At 39.1% G+C, this 20,818-nt stretch overlaps 1 protein-coding gene across 2 annotated transcripts in view; it reads left to right on the forward strand.

Moving 5' to 3' along the window:
• Nucleotides 1-232: 232 nt before the first annotated feature.
• The window catches only part of DYRK1A (dual specificity tyrosine phosphorylation regulated kinase 1A), an 88,547-nt gene continuing 67,961 nt past the window's right edge, over nucleotides 233-20,818 (forward strand). Inside the window, exon 1 of one of the 2 annotated variants that reach the window (XM_065862079.2) lies at nucleotides 233-369. The gene's annotated coding sequence lies outside the window, so the exon portion shown is untranslated. Of the gene's footprint in view, nucleotides 370-883; nucleotides 953-20,818 lie in introns of those variants that run through there. The other variant, XM_071811077.1, reaches the window with a different exon arrangement.

A 20,818-nucleotide genomic window follows, 5' to 3' on the forward strand; every position in this document is an offset into this window, starting at 1 on the left:
TTGGAACGCGCGCCATTTTGTGAGCGATAGAAAATCCAGCCCGGCCAGGAAGCGCTGCGGATCCGCCCGCCGGGCCGGGCCCCCCCCTCTTCGCCGCCCAAAGAGGAAGGCGCGCAGCGGACAGACCCCGCGGCCGGTGCCCACCGCGACCCGAGCGGCACCGGCACCGCCGCCAGCCGTACGGGCCCGAACGCGGCGGGGCGGCCGGACTGCGGAGCCCACAAGAGGGAGGCGCTGCCGCGCCGGGGCCCCTGGCCGAGGCCAGGGGAAGCGCTCGCTCCTCGCCCTGCCTGCGCCCGCCGCCCGAGGAAGGAGGCCTCAACCGGGAGAAGCCGGGCCGGAGCGCAGGGCCCGCCGCCCCCCACACGGGTAAGTGAGACGCCTCAGCCGGTGGCGGGGAGCTGCGCAGTGGGACGAGCTGGTGCCACCTCCCGGCCCGGCGCGGTCGAAGGGGGGAGCAGCGCAAGGGGCAGCTCCGCTGCCATCTTAGAGAGAGGAGATGGGGAGAACGCAGGGGCCCGCCGAGCCCTGGGCCGGGGCTGGAAGGGTCGGGACTCGGGCCGGGCTTTGGACCTGGCCTTCTTCCCCGCCCTCCCTACCGCCGCCCCCTTCTGGGGCCGACCGGGCACGGCCGGGGGGCAGCGGTGGCGGCCGCGGCCTCTGCGGCCCTTTTCCCCTCGGCGTCCGGCAGAGGTTGTTGCTGCCGGGTTGGGAAGCGGAGCGGCGAGAAGGGCCACGGGACCGGCGATGGAGGGAAGGGGAGCTCGCCGGGATCCTCTCGCTCTTATGCGCAACGCCCTGCGGTGGGCGGGTGCGAGGGCTCGCCCCGGCCGGGGAAGCAGGGAGAAGGAGGCGAGGGGGGTGTCAGGAGTTGAACCGTCAGCTGAGCGGGCACCTGTTGTGGTGGAGGCTTTAGGTGCCTCTGCCTGCACCCGTGTGAGGGACTTGTGTGGTAGGTAGGGAGGTGGGGAAGTTGGAGGGCGATGTAGAAGGATTACCTGTGCGAGATGACTGTCAACTGGGCGGGGGGTGGGGAGGAGGAGGGAGAAGCATTTGGGAATAGACACAGGGACACACAGGCACTTCTATATTTTAATAGCTAGGTACAGCCTTTTAGGAATTTAGCTTTGTGTTGCTGAAGAGATTGGAGTCCTCATCTGATACGTAGGGTGTTCTTCTCTGGAGTGGCATTCACTCCCGCCACGGCAAAATCAGAAAACACAATTAAAAGTGCTGTAATTAGAAATTTGGAAATTAGTGCATTTTTGAATCTCAGTCAGCTTTGAAGTTTTCAGTTTAATCTGTCCTAAGACTATGTAGGGTTCTTTGATCATGTGTCTAGATTGCTGCTGTTACTTGGTTCTCCTATTACTCCACAGTCATTGGGGGAAATAAACATTCATTGTTCTTTAAAATTTACAAAGACAGAATATCTGACTACAAAATAAATCAACAAGCATGTTTTTGACAGCCTACTGTTTTAACCTGAATGAGAGCGTGCTGTTAACTTTTGCCAGTAGGTATATATATAGTCACACTTACATGGATATAGTATCATGGGGGGGGAGTCTAGATAAGTAGAAGTTAACTGCTTGTTTTATTATCACGTTGGTATTTCATTTTCCTTTCCTTAAGAAAAAGAGTGTAAATTTGAAAAATACATTGATGATATCTGGTGATAAACAAACATTTTGTTAATAGTAGTATTTAACTCTGCCTGTAACTAAGCAGAACTGAACTTGTCTCATTGGAATAGTCTGTAGCCCTAAAAAGTTTTGGTAAATGTGTTTCTCTTTTTCTCCGCTCTCCTCTCTGCCTCTGTAGGTTGGATATTTTTGGAAAATTAATTATACTTTGTAGAATTAGAAGAATAATACTGGAAATAACTCTTGAGTATGAGCTAGTATTTGTTAATTGTTATCTATATATATTTGGTGAACTTGCTGTGTGTGTGTATATATAGACTACTTTTTTAGGCTATGCTTCATGTTTTTGGCTAGTGTGCATTATTTAGAACTACAGTATCATTTGCTATCTAAAGTAGAATGTGTGTGATGTTTTAAATCTACATTTTCTGCTGTGAATTAAAAATTCTGTCAAAGTTTATGAAGCTTATCGAGTTTAATTAATGGTTTCTGAATATTGCTTGAATTAAAGCAAATGTATCTTGTTCAAAATTGAAAAAAGAGCACAGCCTTCTTAAATCAAGAGGGCAATTCCTTCTGTTATTTTGTTATATACATATTTATGTATGACAATAGTTTAAGATTGTTTCCAAGCAAATAGGTAAGAAAGACAGTTGGTTACATGAGCAGCAATGTTACAGTTTCTGAATCAATACTTGGGTGGATTTAGAACTTGTCATTGGAATCCTTTCCCCCATGTTGGACAGTGATGGAGAATCCACAACAAGGATAATTTTACCTAGTAGCAGCCAAGCGTTCTCTATTTCAGTGTCAATTTATGGATAGTATTCTCTTGTGTAAAATAATGAGGTAGTCATCAGGAATTTATCAATTTTTAAAGTACTTGGGTTTTGCGTAGACTGGGAATTAATGTGTGATGACCATAAATGACTTCTAACAAACTGGTTGACACCTTACACAAAGTAGGAAAACATGACTGGTATGTAGTAAAAGTTCTGTGCCTCGTCTGAGCTTTTACAGTTACGTTTGATTAGGACATACTTGCTAACATATATACCACATTTTAAAGTCTTAATTCTGATAGGTCTTGGCAAAGAAACATGTCTGCGTTATCTATGTTACTAGGTTTTGCCTTAATGGACTTACTGTGAGACTTTTTGTAACTTTGGTTCAAATTGGTTAGTCAACACCTTAACGTAAAGTGAAAATGTCGCATTTAGGTTATGCTAACATGTTTGAAACTGTACCACCTGGTCATATGGTAGTATGCAAAAAGACTACTTAATAAAACACATGGAAAACTGTACCTTTTTTTTGCTATGATAGCATTTGAACTGAAATGGGTGGTGATTTGAAGACTAAAATGTCTTCTTACCAAAGAAGCAATTTTGTTGCTATAATTACATTCTGTTTTCAGCATTCCTGTTACAACCTCTTTATTTCAGGTGTCTTTTAACCCTGGCTACGGGACTATAGGTTGAAAGTTGTTCTTAGGGTTTTTGAGTAAGAGTTGAAGACTGATATATGCTTAGTCTTTCTATGGTAATTTTTAAAGTTATTTTGAGAACTACTCTCCAAAGTAAAGTAGAAAAACTTTCTGATATCTCTGTTTTCTGGGAGCACGAGAGACTTGTATAACTTCTGAAATCCTTTTGTAAATAGATCTGTTGTTGTAGAATAGGATTATTTACAGAGAACTGCTGCTTTTGTCTTTGTAACTGAATACAATAGATTATTTGTTAAGTTTACAGTTTCATCTTTTTTTTGGTAAGAGGTTGGTAAACATTTTTTTAAAAATTATGTATTTTTTTTTGCTAATCAGACTTTAAGAAGTCTAGAAGACTTGATATGTTTTGCAGTGAGACTTGGTTTTTTGCTATAAGATTATCTGAAATAATACAAAAAACCTTTCTGAGCAAACACACCTTACTTGCAAGCTTGTGTGTGGGGAAAAAAGTAAAGGCAACATTCTGAGAACATTCTCTCCCTTTTGCACCTTCATGGGTCCTTCAGGAGGAGCATTCTGGGAACTGTAACCTACTGATGGTTTAAAAACAGTGGAGAAACTTTTGATAATTAGAAACAATTGTTACTTCCAGAAAGACATATTCTATATGTAGAGTTACCTAGTACTCTTTCATCGAGGTGACACAATATACTAATAGAATTGCGGTCACCTAATCATTAGTTGGGTGCAACAGTCTGTAATTGATATCTATTGCCTATTTCCTTCCCTGATGGGGGAGGTAAAATTCTGTGTTTGATTCTGTTTTATCTAACTGTGATTGAAACAATAACTGCTTTTGGTAGTACAAATGTATCTCATTACTTCAGAATAGATCTCTACTTCATACCTACCTGGCTTTATTTGGAGTTTAGCTCCATTTCATAATACTCATATATACGGGTCTTGTCCAGTATCTGTGGGTGCCAAATTACAGCTTTCTTGTGTGAGAGCACAGATTAAAAAAAAATAAGGAGCTCCTCTTTGACTAGAAAGCACATAGTGATGAGACAGGTTAAGTGCCATTGTCTTCATAAGGTTTCCTTTCCCTTCTCTTGCTTCACACCCCTCCCCCCCTCATTTTTCTTTTTTTTTTTTTTTTTTTCCTCTCTTCCCCTCCCCAGTCTCTAAAGGATAGGTGAGTTTTTCTACAGTTGAAAAGGACAGAGATGGGGTGGCTTGATATGGAAAGTACTGATGTTTATCCTTGTTCATTCCAAAATGTCCCATCCATACGAGGCACAGGGAGAATACTCACTGGGGGGCCTGGGAAATGTGGAAGGTCGTTCCCAGTCAGCTCTTCTTGTGTCCATGTGGTCTGAATACTCTGGAGCCTCTGAAGTCTAGTTGGTAGCTATTTCAGTTGCCCTGTATGAAAACATGATCAGTTTAATTTCAGCTCTGAATGTAGCATTTCTTAAAAACAGTGACAATGTTTGGTAATTAACATAAGCTAGCAGTTATTTGTAAAAATACTCCTTGCAAGGTTTCCAGGGTCTTAGTTGCACTAAATACCTGAAAGTGAAACTGAGTAAATGAAAGTGAAATTAACTCCATTAAGTGCCAGTTTTGTTTCAGCTGTGAGAAACCAAGCCTTCAATTTATGTGTTACATAAAGTTCCAAAACCTTTTTTCCTCCCCCCCCCGAGGCAAATAAAAGTAGACCACGTTTTGAGTCAGTAAAAGGAATAGTTAATAATGCATTAATACATCTATGTGTTGAAAAGTTATTTCTTTTTAATAACTGGATGGTGAAATAAGAGAGGAATGGAGGTGTACAAATTGATTTTTGATGGCAGAGTTATTATTTCAAAATATAAGTGAAAAACAGTTAAATTTGATGAGTTACTGGAAAAAAATCAAACTAGTAGAATGACTAGTTGGCACAATCATAGTCAAATGCATTTTAGCGATTAAATTGACCTTACCAGTGAAACTTTTAAATCCTAGTATCCCAAAAACCTATTGTTTGCTGGTTTGTGGCTTCCTGGCTTCAAATGCAGGTAGCTAACTAACCTTTTTGTTCATTCAAAATCCTGGTTTCTTATATGTGCTCAAATCTTAAGTTGTATTTCTGTGAACTATGTAAATTGCTAATAACTTCTCATTTACTTTGCCAGTGGACCTGTCGCTGAGGAGCCAATTGGAGCATAGCACATCCACTTCCTTTGTAGAGGAGATAGTTTTGTGTCCATGCTGTCAGTGCACTGTTTAAACTGAAGGAAGGGGTAAAAAGAGGAAAAAATATTGTTGAGTAGGGAAGTTAATGTATTAGTACTTCCTCAGGTCTATATTTTCCTGAACACTATGAATTTCCTTATGCTGATCTCTGTTTTCTGTCCACTACAGCTTTTTTCCTACATACAAATATATAACCATGTATATTAATGTTTTTTAAATACAGTATTAACAGAACATGTGCATTAAATACATGTAGAGTATGTATTTGATTATAGACAAATTATAATATGCTCTTGCAAAATCCGATTGATGTTGGAACCTCAGTAACTTTCCTGGATCATGTCTGATTCTGGCTTCTTTGTTGTTCTTCTTTCTAACTTGTGGATGAGTAGGCATTAAATTAATGGTATGCCAAAAATTGCAAGTTTGTGTTTGAAATATATTGATGTCTTTGTTGATGTTGCAAGAAGTGATTGTTGCATAAAGATCGTGGCAGTTTCCCTTTCTGTAGAAGTTACTCATAAAATCTACAAATACTGGGGCATAGTTGTGGACTAACACAGATGAATGTATGGTTTTCACCACAATTAGATGTTTGTAAGCTTAGAATTTTTGTATTGTGTGTTGTATTTAGGGTGACTTTCCTGTCAGTGTCATAGTGTGCCTTCAGAAGCTGAGATGTTTATGGCAGGCCCTGTGCAGGAGAATGGGCATTGCTACAAATGCTGAACTTGATACATGATTGCATATATCCGTCTGTATCTTCTCACTGAAATCAGATTTTTGCTGAAGTTCTATATATGCTAAGGCTACACATGTATGTTACACTTTATCCTAAAATCAGAAGCACTAATAGGTACAATTCTGGGGAGGGGTCAGTTAACTATGCAGTTACTACAGCTTCATTTTGAATGACACTTATTTCTCCACAAACATTTTCTGATGGTTTATTATTCTTAATACACACTGCATTTTACAAGCTTGGTTTCTAAGTGAATTAATGTCTTCTGTGAACTATGTCTACTAGAGACAGCATCATAAATGATTCATTTATGTTGAAGGCTGAGTGGAAAGAGTATATATGATACTGTGTTATAAACTACAGTTAGTTGAAGGTTGTATTATAAGCGCATAGTTAAAAGTTGTTTGGTTTTGCATTGTTCTGCTACTTAGAGACCTTGGCTGGGATCTGATTTCCATTTTGTTTTGTACTGTACAACATAAACTAAATACTTTTTCTTAATTTAATAGGGATTTCATGACTTTGAGATGCATACCCCTTCATTCTTAGCGTTCTCCTGTGTAGCTTTTTTGCACTGTGTAAATGCATACATGTTTGTGTTTTATTTTTAATCCTGGTAAATAGAAAAGGTTGTGAATTATTGTAATTTGATAGTCTGTTGTACAGAAGTTTAATGCTAGAAGGTCTAAAACCTAAGAATTCATAGGTGTGAATGAAAATCATTAGTATCTGATGTGGTCTGTATCAGAGGGTTTATCTCCTGTCTTTGTAGGATTTGTTTGGGGATATTTTCACCTGTGTATTTTACACATTGTGCAGTCATGATTTGCAATTCATGGTGTCCATGTGAGTCTACTTTCAGTCTTTTTACCCATCAAAACATTCATTTATGTATCTCTATGGAGTTAAATTAACCAGAGTCATGTTCACAGCATGGACACTTTAAAACTTTATGAGCTTAGTTTTGAAACCTTGAGAAATCCAGTTGCATGTGTGGAAACAGATTGTTGGAGTACAAGTACTTGGCTGTCTTACCTTAGCAGTTAATGATAACACTGACAACTTTTGTTGTCATTCTTAAATCAAGACTGGTTTGCATCATGTGATGGGGACTAGAAACTTACGTGATGCTTTTCTTGTGTCAGGAACCATTAGAATTGGAGGCAGTTTCATAGTGCAAGGAAATAGTTGTATACCTGCATAAAGCAGGTATATAATTCCATTTTCCTGCTAGATGTTCCTAACCAGCATCCAGTTATTTCAAGAAATGAGAAAACAAATTCTACCTGTAGTTAACAAGGTTCAAGTGTTGTGTTCTGAAATAATTCTCTCTTCTGCACTATTTATAAAAATGCTACTTCTCTAATTGAATGGAGATATTTTAAAATGTTTGTTTCGGTTTAGGTACTCTTCCCATGGAAGTGAAATATAAAAGTAAAATGTAGGTAGTGATTCACAGGGACATTCAGCTCTGTATTTGATTGACACTGTCCTGGATGACGTTTTTGTCTCTGAATGGGAGAGACATGGATTTGATGGATGGACCACTCGGTGGAGGAGGAATTGGCTGGATAGTCGCACTCAGAGTTGCGGTCAACAGCTCAATGTCCAAGTGTGGACCAGTGAGAAGCAGCATTCCTTAGGGGTCGGTACTGGGACTGGCACCATTTACATATTTGTCAGTGACATGGACAGTGGGACTGAGTGCACTCTTAGCAACTTTGCTTATGATACCAAGCTGTGTGGTACCGTCAACATGGTGGAGGGAAGGGATGCCAATCAGAGAACTCTTGACAGGCTTTAGAGGTGGGCCTGTGCAAACTTCATGAAGCTCAGCAAGGTCCTGCACATGGGTCAGGGCAATCCCAAACACAAATACAGGCCAGGCAGAGAATGGGTTGAGAGCAACCCCGAAGAGAAGGACTTGGGGGTGTTGGTTGATAAAAAGCTCAACATGACCTGGCAATGTGTGCTTGCAGCCCAGAAAGCCAACCATATATTGGGCTGCATCAAAAGAAGAGTGACCAGCAGTCTGGCGGAGGTGCTTCTGCCCCTCTACTCTCAAGAGACCCCACCTGGAATACTGTATTCAGCTCTGGGTCTCTGACATAAGAAGGACATGGACCTGATGGAGCAAGTCCAGAGGAGGGCCACAGAGATGATCAGAGGACTGGGGCATCTCTTCTCTGAAGACAGGCTGAGGGAGCTGGGGTTGTTCAGCCTGGAGAAGAGAAGGCTCCAGGGAGACCTTATAGCAGCCTTCTGGTACCCAAAGGGGGCCTACAGGAAGGCTGGAGAAGGACTTTTACAGGGTCATGTGGTGATAGGACAAGGGGTAATGGCTTTAAACTGGAAGAGGGTAGATTTAGATTAGATATAAGGAAGAAATTCTTCACCATGAGGGTAGTGAAGTGCTGGAACAGGCTGACCAGAGAAGCTGTGGGTGCTCCATGCCTGGAAGTGTTCAAGGCCAGGCTGGATGAGGCTTTGAGCAACCTGGTCTAGTAGAAGGTGTCCCTGCCCATGGCATTGGGGGTAAAACTAGATGTTCTTTAAGGTCCGTTCGAACTTAAACCATTCTATGATGCGAAGGAAAGGAAGTTCCATATGTGCCAAGCTGACGTTTTTAGGAGGTCTCCTGAAGCTCTGTCAGTGTATGCACATGGTGCTTTGCATTTAGACACATTAGAGATGATCAGTGACCTCTGATCAGTGTGTATCCATGATTTGTATGCATATAGACTATCAGTGTTTGTAGAGGACGTGACTTTAATAGCAAAAAAAAAAAAACAACTCAATAAGCTTTATAGATGCTTATTAAAAAAATCTTAAGAAACAAATGGGAGTAGTTAATCTCATTGAATATTTTTCTAGTACTGAAAAGTTCGTGTTAGACTTAAATTCAGAGGCATAGGAGTTTTTTTGGGGGAGGAGGTGTTGTGGTTTGTTTTTTTTTTTTTTCCCCCCCTGCTCTGTCCAATGTAGTAATTTCTAGTCTGGTTTTGTTGTCTGTGATTTTTTTGTTTGTTTGTTTTGTTTTTTGTTTTTTGTTTTGTTTTGTTTTGTTTGGTTGTTGTGGTGTATTTTGTGTGGTGGCTTTTTTTTTTTGTTGTTGTTGTTGTTGTTGTTGTGGTCCCCCCTCCCCCCCCCTGCCAGAGACATGTACTCATTGAGATCAGTAAATAAATTTTTTGTGTGTGGAAAAGATTTCCTTGGACTTAGTGTACATTTGTTTCCCAAAGCCTGTTACAAGAGAAAGAAGACTTAATTGACCTTGCCTATGTCATTCATTATTTTGTATGTCTTTAGCACTATTTTTTTTTTTTACTTCAGAATTATAATCTTAGACCTACATAGCTGAAACAGTGTTTTGTCATACTCTTGGCTTCACTTTTTTTGTTAAGACTTTGAGTCTTGTAGTTCCTACCTAATTTTATTTGAAATGCGAGAATATGAAACTATTTCTATAGAAGAGTTTGAATACGGGATGAAGAGTTTAATTTTTAGACATCAATGTTTGAAAATATTTTCCTTGGTATTTTCTGATATAGGATTCTTTTTATACTTTATTTTCATTCTCTTTCTCTGGACTAGTGCTACTTTTAAAAAAGCTTATTTTTTTAATTTTTGTATGTTAAAATGAATATTGTTTTTGCATAAAACAAAACAATCTGAGATCTGTGCTTTGGGGTGAGGTGGAACCTCAAGATGCATTTTTAGCAAGCATATGGTGGGTCCAGAGTACAATTTCTATGTTTGTCATTATGTATTTTATAAAACCTGTGAGCTCCTAACTTGACAGTGGCAATTTATTTATGTATCTGAGGAAGCAGGTATGCATTGTATTCCGTATGTTGTAAGCATAATTTTTCTCCTTATATTTTAATCTTGAGTACCTCTGTAGAGTTGCATTTGACTTTTTTTAGTTATTTCCCTAAAAATTCTCATACTAAGTCAAGCACTGAAACACTGACAAAAATGGGAAAATAATATATTGGTTTTGGTGTTCTGAACTATCTTTTATTATGCAGTAAATATAATTTTTTTTTTTTTTTTTTAGGTACAAGTTGTCAGTAATTGCACTGTCCAGACCTTGCACTTAGTCTCATGTTTATGACTTCTTACAGATTTGTACACAGATGTAATGTTTTAGTATCTGAATCTAGCAAATCCTAATATTCTGCAGCATCTTGTAGAAGAGAAATGTTTTTCAGTTATTAGGATCTAATGTACAGATAAACATTTCTAGGTTTGGTGAAGGGTTTTATGTATCTTGCTTATTGTCAGCCTAACCTTAGGCACTGTGAGTCCCTGTTATTTGGAGTGGGAAGAGGGGTTTCAGATATTTTAGGAATTTTGTATAGCAGTTCATGTTGCTTTCCATACACAAAGCAGTTTTGCTTTGCTAATAGGAGATAAATACATGTTACTAAGCTGCTTTTTTGCAAGGGGACTGGAAGCACAAAAGGTAAAGTGACTTGCCCAAAGTTACACAGTGACAACGCCATGGGTGGAGTTGAGGTTAAGGGTTTAGGTGCCTTATGTCTTAATAGCAGGATGATGCTATGTATTTGCAGCTGCATTTGACTTGAGTTTGTATGATGAGTGCTTTGTAACTCAGAGAAAGCAGTCTCTTAAGGTTGGAGAGTGACTCAGCATATAGAGATAGAAGGTTGCTCAAGGAACTTAGAATTTGTTTGGAAATTTGGGGGGAATTAGAGTTTGAACTCATTTTTCCCAAAGGGAGTTTGCTTGTCTTGAAAAACAAATTCATTTCTTCCTTGCAATTTTTTTCCCTATTTGATATACATACCTCCATTTTGGAAAGAACTGATGGAGCATTTCAGTAAATAGTATCATTTATGGTATAGCTGGCGCTTAATGTATAGCTTTGTTTTCTGTGTGCTGACATCCTGATATACATGATAAGCACCTGTTCAATGAATAAAATAACATTTGACTGTGTAAGTAAAGATTGTGTTGGGAGATATATGAAAGAGGCAGAATTGTGTATCAGGCCTGCCTTAAACATTTCTTAGCTTAGTCTTTGATTTTATGACATTTATAAAACTTTTTTTTTTTTTTTCCCCCCTCATGGAAGGAGAAACAGTAATGTATGGTGTTTACCCAGTTTGTATGATTGGAACATCTCCATCTTATTTGTATGGAAACTCCTACCTCTCCTACCTGATCTGACATCTGACCTGACAGGGCTGAGTTCTCAATCTCATGGGTCGGCCACTTGAGAGTGAAGAGTTCAGGGAACAGAGGGTTACCTGTGCAAGCGTTGTTTAAACCAGGTGTTTGTATGCTTGTGTTTGGCTGGCTTTTATGAGGGAAAATTGGCTAAATGTCTTAAATATGACTCTTCTTCAGTAATATTCTATGTTCTACTTTCAGCTTATCAGTCTTGTCACAGAGTCTTGAGACATCGCTCAGTAGTAGCGGCAATGAAGGGAAGTAAACTGACAGAAGCTTATGAGTGAAGGTTGAAACTATTCTTCTTCTGCTACTATATGTTCTTAACTTTGGGGGAAATTTGAGAAGACTTGATGATCTTTTTTTTCATCCAGATCAATTCCATCTTCTAGTACGAGATAAGACTGTTGGCTGGTACATAATTTCAGTGTTGAGAGAATGCTGAAGGGCAGCACAGCAAATAACAGTATTTTCAGAGAAAAACACAAGCAGCATAGATTTGTCTACCCTAAATAATTTTCTCCTTCCACCCACCCAAATCTGTGTATGTTTTTATGGGACTAGTGAAAATTACCTTGTTCCCTCCCAACATGGTAGCTATGCCAAATTTGAAGTAATTGGTAAAAAGATGAAAAGCAACAACACTTTGTTTTCATATCTGATTTATGAGGGGAGTGGAACATGCGCAGTATTTAATCTGATGACCTTATATGTTCTTGTTTTACAATATAAGTATTAGCAAGCTGTTGTGAAGTTCGTGCTGCAAGATGTAGAGGCACTGAAGCACTTTGAGGGGAAATGGTTGAAAGAGTCGTTCTAAGGCAAAGTGTGCAATAAGGAGTTCCTTGAAGGCAGTTACAGCTCAAGTAGCTCCCCATCTCTCCAGATTCAGGCTACTCTTTCCCACCTGCTTTGTGTTGGCACAGCTGTTTGTAAGACCAACCAGTGAATCAGCGTTGGAAACTGAGTTGGCTGAAATATATAATTTTATATATATAACATTTGGGTGTATGTGAGGGTGGAGAATCAGGTTACTTTTCAGTCAGATCAGTTCCCAGACCTGGTATACTGTGCTGCTGCAGACATTTGACGAGATAATGGAATGAGTTGTGTGGGTGGACAGGAACAGGGTGCCTAGAAGAGGCAAGGGTTGGTTAACTGGCTCTGATAGCACAGTTACTTCATGGAGAACATCATTCTGAGGAATTTTTGCCACCCCTCCTGTAGTAAATCACTCCCCTGTCAGTGTCTCGCTCTGTCTCTCTCCACCCTCTCCTCCTTGCTCTACCTCTCAGTCTTTTGCTTGCTATCTCAAACTTCTGTGCTTATTCCCTAACAGTCCCACTGATGCTGTCCCGCTTGTGTGCACTCTTAACATGCGCTGCCACAGTCTTACTTGATAAGTTCTTTCTCCAACTCCCCTGCTTGCTTTCTAACTCTCCTGCTTAACTCCTCCTGCATTTCTGCTTGCTTGCACTCTTTTCACTTGTGCTCTCTTCTAGTTCTTCCTCACTCTCGTTTGCTCTTACGATTTTCTAACTTCTGCTCATGGCCCTTTTCTCGCATGTCCTTTCTAGTGTTTGGTCTCTCAAGCACCTCCTTTTTCTCACTTGGTCAGTCTCTTGCTTGCTAAGTGTCTTCTTCTGCTTGTTCTTTCTCACTTGTTGCTTTCTTTTCCCCTCTGTAAGAATGATGCTTTTGAGGGGAAAAATATCCATGTTTGAAAGACCTCTTAAGAATCCCGAAGTTTTTAATTTGTCTTCCCCTCCCCCCCCCCCCCCAACATTACCACAAAACAATGCAATATCAGTCTCATGCAGTTCTGAAATTTTTACTTAAATTCTATATTGCCTTAAGATAGATATGTGCACACAAAATATGTATTTTTCCTATTTGGACAAATGAAAGATGAAGTTTCTAAAGTTAATGTTCTAATAAAAGATGTTTTTCAGCTGTCTTTAAAAGATGTGAGCATAACTTATTGATACCAGAAGCTAAATTGCAGAGTAAAGGTGCTTAGTTTTATATATTCTGCTATACAAAGGAGGCATGAAAAAATATTTCTCTGGATAGTCTGTTTTTAACATAACCACCAGCCAGACCGGTTATGTTAAAAGCAAGCAAACAACTCTTTTGGAAATTCTGTGCTTGCTTGTCCTCTTTAATAACTGACCAGAGCTTCTGGGATTATGCTGTTGTTTCACTTCCATGTATTCAAATACCTAATATTTTTGTTGAAGTTATTTAAATTTTGTTGATAACTATTTACCTGTTATTTGGGAAAGCAGACAGGAGTGCTCATTCCTTAATATCTGAATCCATCTGTTTTAGTATCCATCCGTATTTTAATAATCCAAAGTGACTTCAAATAAAAATGTCAGACATTGGACGACACACCCATTCTTTATAGCAGGAATAAAGCAGTTTCCACCCATCTCCTTTGGCCTTTGGGTGGACTGAGGGCAGGAGCACCTTTAGTACCACCTTCCAAGGCATGCTTTATCCATGCAAAACGTGATGTATAGGATCTTACATTTTGCATTTTTATATGAGGGCATACTTGAACGTATCACTTTCTGAGCTTGCAGATTCTTGTTTCCTTAGGCCAGCTGCTCTAGGTCAGGTTATGAAGAAGCCTGCTATCAGGATGTACGTGCTAGTAGGGCAAGCACTATTCTGAATTACAATAGTTGTCTTTGGAAATGTTCAGTTGGTTCCTTCTTGGTTTGCTAAGTATTACTCATAAATGCTGTACCTCTTCAGTTATTTGTCAGATCTGTTTAGTTAGTTAAATCTCATCCATCTCTTCTGCCTTAGGTCTTGATGCAGTCTGCTCTTCAGTAAACTTTGTTCATCCTGCTTGTTTTATGTGTTTTTTTTTTTTCCCATGGCTAAACACTTTTAGCTTCTGATAAACCATATGGCTCTGCTGAGTTTCTTGTAGGAATAGTTGAGATTCCTTAGTCAAATAATGGTTTAACTCCTTTGATGTTTTGTGCCTGTCTTCTCCTCCCTCCTGTCTTCTTCTTCAACAATCCGTTGTACTTTTCATAAAGCCTTTTTTTTTTTTCTCTGTTTCCGTAACTTGCTTTGAGCTGACTATTCTGCATTTCAGAGATTCCTACTTTGGCTGTCTTTGTTGCCCTTCAGGATGTCATCCATCTCCTTGACCCCTTCAGGAACTGAAGCAAGACTGCTTAGTGTTTTCTGGTAGTGTCTGTGGGAGATAAAATCTGTACAGGTTAGATGTCTCTTGCTCTTTCCTAAACACAGAGGCACCATGAAGAATATTTCCATGCTTTCTAGTAATTCCTGTAGATCCACTATGAAGCTAACCTGAAATACTTTGAATAAAAATCTCTCTGAGCAAAAAAGGAAGAGGAGGCCTTAGCTACTAGATCCATGTGGGGATCCATCTTCCCTCAGATAGATTGAATGTAGCACCACTGAACTCCATAGAAGTCTCTTTTTTCTTAAGCTCTGAAGCTATAACATTTCCTTTATGTTCAATTCAGTTACAGTCTCAAATTAGCAGTGTTGAGTTCTGGCTTATTTCCAAAGGTGGTGCTTTATTGGTTTGGGGGCAGGGGGGCAGGCGTTGGGAAGAGGGAGTCCCAGTTTTGAAACTATTAAATGTGGCTTTGCTGCTTCTTACTTAGGTTGGAAAGAAAGATGTCAGTGTAGTAAGTATATTGTGTTATGAATTGGGACGGAGTTCTCTGTTGTGACCATTTTGACATTGTTGTGTTCAGTGTTACTTTTTTGTCTTGCACTGGAAAATGGTCATATGAAGGCTTATAGAGATGAGTCTCTTAGGCTGCAGTTGATCCATTTGGTGCTACGGTACAAGCTCTGAGTCTTGCATTTATTATCTCTTTTGCTATGCCCCTGTGATTTCATATGTTGTCTTGCTGTTTCAGATGTGTCTAGAAAAATGGTATTCTTCCTAAGGTTATCTCTGCTGTGGCATCATTCACAGAGTGTGTTCAGATCACACTCATGGTCTTGTTGACCTCTTACACAAAATGGGAAAAAGAGCAGGTCTGTATCAAAAGTTGTCTTTTTGCTGCAATCTTTCTTAAAAAGCACAGCACATCATTACATGAAATGCACCTGTTCAGTAACATTAGTAGAAAATTAAAGAAAAAATTCTGCTGGAAAAATGGCTTTGTTCTGGAGTCTTTGCATCTAGTGAGCTATTCTTGGTAGTCTGTGAGAACATCGGTAGGGCATTGAAGATTTTCTTGCCTTTTCATTTCGTGGATACCTCAGAGCAGGATACCTCAGGTGATCTTGAGTGCTGTTTAGGGGTCTGTAAGATCAGGATTTAAAAGCACACCCCCCCCCCTTTTTTTTTTTTTTTTAATTTATCCTCTTTCCTTCAACCTGTCTTATTAAAATAATTTTAGGAATGTTTATCAGCAAAGAAATGGTACAGAAAACCAAACTCTTCTGGTCAGGACTCCAGCAACTTCTCATGCTGGCAGAGACACTATTAAATAATCAGAAAGTTGTATAATCCTAGCATGTCCTAGAATTACTTAAATAGATATTATTTGTCAAAGTTTTAGTGTACTGTCTGCATCTTGAACAAATTACATATAACTCCAAGAACATTAGATTCGTCAAGTTTTCGGATGCTAGAATTGGTGAAATTCACATAAATTGTCCCAAAGGTTCAACTTTTTATTTTTGGCTGCATAAAAGTCTAGCTGCACAAAATTAATCTGAAAAGCTTCTGTTAGAGGGAATTTTTCTGGGTTTTTATCTTGATTAGAGATGTCTTTTAGACTTTTGTCTTATGACTGCCATCAGATAATATTCAGACATGAATTCCATACATCTCCATAGTGACTGAACTCAAAAAGGGATTCAAAACAAAATTATTTGAAGTTGACAGACTAAGCCTGAACTACACATTCAGGACCATAATATAACTCAGTTATTAAAAAAAAAAAATTTCCTAGGTTCTTTAAAACCTTTAGTACATCAATAAAAATGACATTTATTCAAATAATTTGTCATCACCTATGTGTATGAAAAAGCCAGTAAGTAAACCTGTAAAAAGTTGGTTTTCTTTTGGGTCAATTAGTGCTAGAGCAGTGAGGCTTGGGAAAGGGAGGAATACAGGAAGAACAGCCTCCCGCTCCACCCTTTTTTTTTTTTTTCTTTTTTTTGTGTGTGTGTGTAGCAGCAAATGATTAGATTAGCTTAGCCATCATGTGCTACTTCATCCTTAGCCTTAACCACTTTTTCTGTTGTCTGAGTGAAAGCCAAGTCTCTCACATTTTTTGTGGGGTGGGTGTGTGTAGGCAGGTATGTATGTGGTCAGTTACTGAGGATAAACTGACAAAAGGTAACTACTTCTAAATGTGATTGTGAATTTGAACTCTTTGCTTTGAGTTACCTTATGGCAGGGTATCTGCAACCTCTTGTTAGATTTATAAAACCTTTTCCACACCAGAAGGTCTTTGTCTTCTATAGTGGTAAGCAGCAAATAATACAGTTTTAATGGTGATTCGCAATCCATTTCACTTGATGAAATAGTGTCGTGGTTTCTTGGTCTTTGAAGGCTTTTAAATGATTAGATCTTTTTTGTGGGGTCTTCCATGCATTGATGAAGGCTCGATGAAGAATTACTAAGAGAGCTGGGTAGAAGGTTATGTTTGATTATGATGAGTATGTTCTGGGCTTAACGGTGTGGGTTTTTTGTCCAGTTTGGTGTGTGTGGTGTTGTGTGTTGGTGGTTTTGTTTGTTTGCTTGCTTGCTTCTTCCCCAAAGGCAATGATTCTGTCTGGCAGAAGGGATGTTCTAGAATCTGCAGTGAGCTACCTGTAACCATAGTTTGTAGAGGTATAGAGCTACCATTAATGTTTAGTGAAACCTCTATTTATTGTGATAATACATGTACCCCGGTAAAGCTTTTGCTGATTGATATGTGCTGTGTATACTGACTCTTCCTGTGTTTGCATGCATTCACATGAATGTATGACTTGAATAGGGTGTTTGAATTCTTCTTAGTGGATTGTGATACCATTTAAAACTTAGAAAAATTTGCAGCATACTACCTCTACGGTAGTATCTTGGTATATTTTGAGATATACCAAGATTTGCTTCAACATCATGCTTCATGGCAGGGATGGAGGCTAACAAGATAATAAAACAAGACCTCAGAGTTTTAAATCTGAAAAAGAAGGTATTTTGACTTCATCACTAGACTATATGAAAATTTACTGAATTTTGTTAATTTATCTCTTGCAATTGAGAGTTTTCTAGGTCAGTGGTCCTTTAACCAGGGAATAAGGCTATGGTAAATGAACTACAGATGGAACTAAAAACCGTGTTGAATTAGGTTAAGTTGAAAAATATTACATTAGGATGATTCATATTTTGGTAACATTTTTTTTGGAGTGACGGTGATCTATAGTCTGAGAAATGTTAGTGCTGTAGTTCTGGAGTGAATGATGTGAGGAAAATGTGGAGTCATTATTTATTTATGTATTTATTTACTACATTGAAGGAACAAAGAAGGGGAACACTCATTTGTGCGTTTTTTGTTTATCTACTTCGGAGATTTTGGAGGCAGCAGCCTAAACTGTATCACAAGAAATTGTCTTTATCCGCTTTCTCCCTTGGTTAAGCAAACTTGCAGGTTCTCTTCATTGGCATTTTTCCTCTTTCACATTGGGCTAACTTAAGAAGATAAGCACAAGAATCTGATGATGTAAGTAAAGGTAGAAACTTTACTGCTGATTTCATCATGAGGTGGAACAGTGCCTGGAAGATGAGCCTCATTTGTGACTTGCTATTTTCTTGTAAGTAGTAGCCATGAGTTTGGTCAGATTGTGAAGGCATATGCTTGGTGGGAAGTTATGTTACATGGCATAAACTAAGATGGCATATTTTTTGGCACATAAAGGCCTGTTAGTCTTTTTGTTCTAGCTTTTTCTTACCATTTGCTGAGCCAGTTCAGTTTCCTAAGGTGACAGGAAATGAACCTGACAGAATGTGAACAGTTTTTCATTGGGTCATTGAGTTGATTTGTTTTACTGTATACTCAGTGTGACCACTGAAGCTTTCCAAGAAATGGGGCACAGCTGTGCACCTGAGAGTTGGGAAAGACAGTGGGACTGCCGCCCTTCCTGGCGGTTCAGGGTGTTCCTCAGGTGGAGAGAATCTGAACTCATGTTCGTTCACTTACAATGAGAATACCTAGATCTCCTGGTTTTCCAGGTGTTCTTGGTGACTGTCCTTGTAACCTGTACTATTGTACAAAAAACAACCAAAGAGTTGTGTGACAGAGGGAGAAAAAAGGAAACGCGACTCTCCAATCCAGTTATTAGTGTGCTTGCCTTAAGTAAAGACAAAAAAGAAACTTTCTGGGATTTAGTCAGTGTTTACACATTTTACAGGAAATGGCTCCTGGATAATGTTTTATTTTCTCAGTAGAAAGATATTATATGAATTATGGAAATGTAGCACAACCACCAAGATAGGAATGATAGGCAAATAAAGTGGAGAGAGTGTAGATGGAACATGGAATACTTTGTATCAGTGGGATTATATTCTACTTACTCTTCAGTTATCTGTTAAGGGTCTTTAACACTATTTTTTTATAGTCAAGTTAATTTTCAGAAGGACTTAATCTGATAAATTGTGTGTCTTTGCACTGGTTAATTCATATGTTGAAATACAAATACTCCATGATATTTTTGGAAATGAATTTGGGCATATGTAGTAAGTGGTATTCATCAGAAATACATGGTATTTGTGCTTATCCTGGAAGTGTCTGTTTTGAATTTTGGAAACAGTGCATTTCCTTAGATTCCTTAAATTGTGATCTCCTAAGATAACAAAATGATGTTCCCTATGTGATTGCTGCAGTAATCCAAAATATAATTATTTTTCTGCTTTAGAATTCAGATTTTTCTTCTACTCTTACATTGGTGAACCTGAGACTGAATTAGGACTTAAATTATATTGTGGAAGTCTATGTATTTCCTTAGGCTGGGACATTGAGCTGAATAGTAAGGATGCTGGATTTTACTGTGGTGAAGAGCCTTTTTTTATTCATTTTGCTTCCCAACATCAGAGAAGTTTGTAGTTGGCATGCTTGATTAAATTCATTTCTTCAAATTTATTTATGTAGACTATTATGACAGACACAGGCTATATATAGAAAAGACTGTAAACATTTCGCTTGTGTTCTTGAAGCAGAGGTGGGGTCTGTTACTGTTGATATCAAACCAGATGTTAGCTGTGGTCTTCAAGGTGCTCTGTGGCAGTTTGGTGAGAACTGTTGGAAATATTTTAGCTAGGTTCCTCTTTACTTCTCTTGTACTGTATTCTTAGCCTATACAGCAAACTTTATTAGAGATCGCTAAAATCTGTGATCTCTGTAGTTTTGTCTTTCTGTGGACAAACATCTGTTTATATAGTGAGCTTTTTAGGTGAGGATCAGCATTTTATTGTGTCATGCAATGCCTATTGCAATGAGGTTCTCCTTCCATGAGCAGAATGCCCCATTTATTACCTCAGCATAGTCCTCGAGCGTGTCTGTCTCACTTCCAGTATCAGTGTTGGAACTCCTGGCCCTGACCTAGGAACTGGCAGTTTCAAAGGTCCAGAACATCAAAGACCGCACAAAAATGCAAATCAAGTTCTTTGAGATCAAGTTGTATTATGCAGAATAGAAATGAATTAACTGTATGCACGCGCTAAAAAGAATGGTGAGGTTCTTATTTACTGTGTAGATTTTTAAGCTGAAAGTCAGACTCGGGCTCTGGAGCTGTGTAGAGTCAGCAGAAAACTGATCAAAAGGGTGAATATTTTACATCATGCTAAATTGCAGAACTGACTCAGCAAGACTGGGGCAGGTGCCAGACGTGGTGCAAGAGATGGGCCTGCACTGAGTGGTTGAGGGCAAGGAGGGGTGTGGGTAGGAGCGCAGCAGCCAAATCTAAATCAGCTTTGGATTTTGGGGAACTGCAGCCTCATAATTCTTAATTAAGTAACTCAGTTTATTCACCATCAGTTTTGGATGCCTGTGGTTGTCCTGGAGCTTGAACTAGACAACTGTCAATTTTCAGAGCTATTGAACTTCATATGAACTGCTATTTGAAAGCATGTTAAATAAGATTTTTAAACATGGTGTTTCTGTACTGACAACATCTCGTGAAAGCTGGAGTATGGTTTTTGTCTTTGAAGTTAAAAAGAGCTAGAAGACCAGTTGTGCTATATGTAGTTTTGGAAACAAGGGGTTTCTCCTCTTTAAATGACTTTCACCTGCTCTTTCCCATCTGTGAGCTTAGGGTACAAGTTACTTTGACAGTATCCCAAAATCCTGGAAGTAATCCTAAAATTCCCTTCAACCACCTTTTAGCATTGATAGATCTAATGAAAAGGCAGATCTGAGTTCTGTAAACAAACTTAAGTTGTGGTTATGTCCCCTTCTACTGCACTTGCATGGCTATTCCATACTCCATTTTAGTATTATGCTTGGGATACATAGAAAAAGAGAAATAATGCCTGGGGACTTTGAGTTG

The sequence above is a fragment of the Patagioenas fasciata genome, chromosome 1, assembly GCF_037038585.1.
Source record: "Patagioenas fasciata isolate bPatFas1 chromosome 1, bPatFas1.hap1, whole genome shotgun sequence".
In the NCBI taxonomy this organism is placed as follows: domain Eukaryota; kingdom Metazoa; phylum Chordata; class Aves; order Columbiformes; family Columbidae; genus Patagioenas; species Patagioenas fasciata.